Here is a 1,355-nt window from a genome sequence, read left to right on the forward strand (position 1 = left end):
GCAATATGATAAATGAACCAAGGTGCCAACAAGTGTGGCCGACGAACGTCAGTCTTGGCTGAGACATCGAACGGAGCGATTATTAGTTAATTAATCATTATTTAAATTTAAATTAATAAAATTAATTGTAATATTATATTATATTTTTCCTTGTGAGTTTCATTTAACAGGCGCAGTTGGAGCGCCTTAATATTTTTTTAAATACACCACTTAGAAAACCTTAACTTTGAGTTATGTATTTTGTTTTTGTTTTCTTTTTGTGAATTCTGTTCGTATATTTGGATGTAGGTTGGTTGTATTGCATTGTTTATTTTGTTTTTGTGTGTTTTTCTGTGTTTTTCGTTATGTATGTTTAGATGTCTGTTGTTTAATTGGCTTGTGTATTTTGTTTTTTTATTTCGTTTAGCGTTGTTGTTGTTCATTTTGTTTTGCTTTTGGTGTAATAGTAATGTAGTCGGGAAAAAAAATTTATAAAACTAATATGTTTAAAATACACTATGGTGAAGGGTATATAAGATTCGGCACAGCCGAATATAGCATTCTTAATTGTTTTAATATTTATTTGGTTTTCAAACATAAAATCTATAAATTGGAATTTTGTGCTAATTTTATTTTAATCTAAATAGTTATTATTCATTATTATTATTATGTATGTAATCACGTAAAAAGCTATGTACTTAGGAATGGAAAATTATATCATGACCAATAAATGTTAAAAGAGAAAACTTTTTAGAAAAGTTAAGCTTTAAATTCGTAATATTAGAATTAACTCATCCCTATTCTGCATTTCAAATCGAATTGAAATTTTCTCCTTTTTGGAAACTTTAATATTCTGTATTCTGCAATTCGAAGCTTCGTTACTAAAATTTTACAACTTACAAAATCGTTGTTACACAACACACTCGTAAAGCATTGAAATAAAATGGAATGGCTTATTCTATTTCTTACGATTAAGTTTTTTGTTGAAATACCAATGTTCGATCGTTGCGTAACTTAATGCGGAAATGTAATGGAAATACAGAATAGGGCTAATTCAACTATAGCGCAAATCACTCTTTGTAGTTATTTGGTATATTTTTTGCAAAGTTATTTTTTGCCAGTCCCGCATGGAAATAATATCTAGACACTAACTACACAAGGAAACGAAGGTACTCAAAAGGAATAAAATGCCATATTGATCAAACAATTCCTCCAAAGATGTTACCAGAGTCATTAACATTAACAGTTATAATACGACCCAATAAAATCATAATATAAACCAATACCATAACATATTGTTTCTATTATGATTACTTTTCTTTTATATTGATATTTTGCATATTACACAGTTTAAAACAGTTTGTTCACCTATTAAA

Source organism: Lucilia cuprina, chromosome 5 (genome assembly GCF_022045245.1).
Source record: "Lucilia cuprina isolate Lc7/37 chromosome 5, ASM2204524v1, whole genome shotgun sequence".
Taxonomy (NCBI): Eukaryota; Metazoa; Arthropoda; class Insecta; order Diptera; family Calliphoridae; genus Lucilia; species Lucilia cuprina.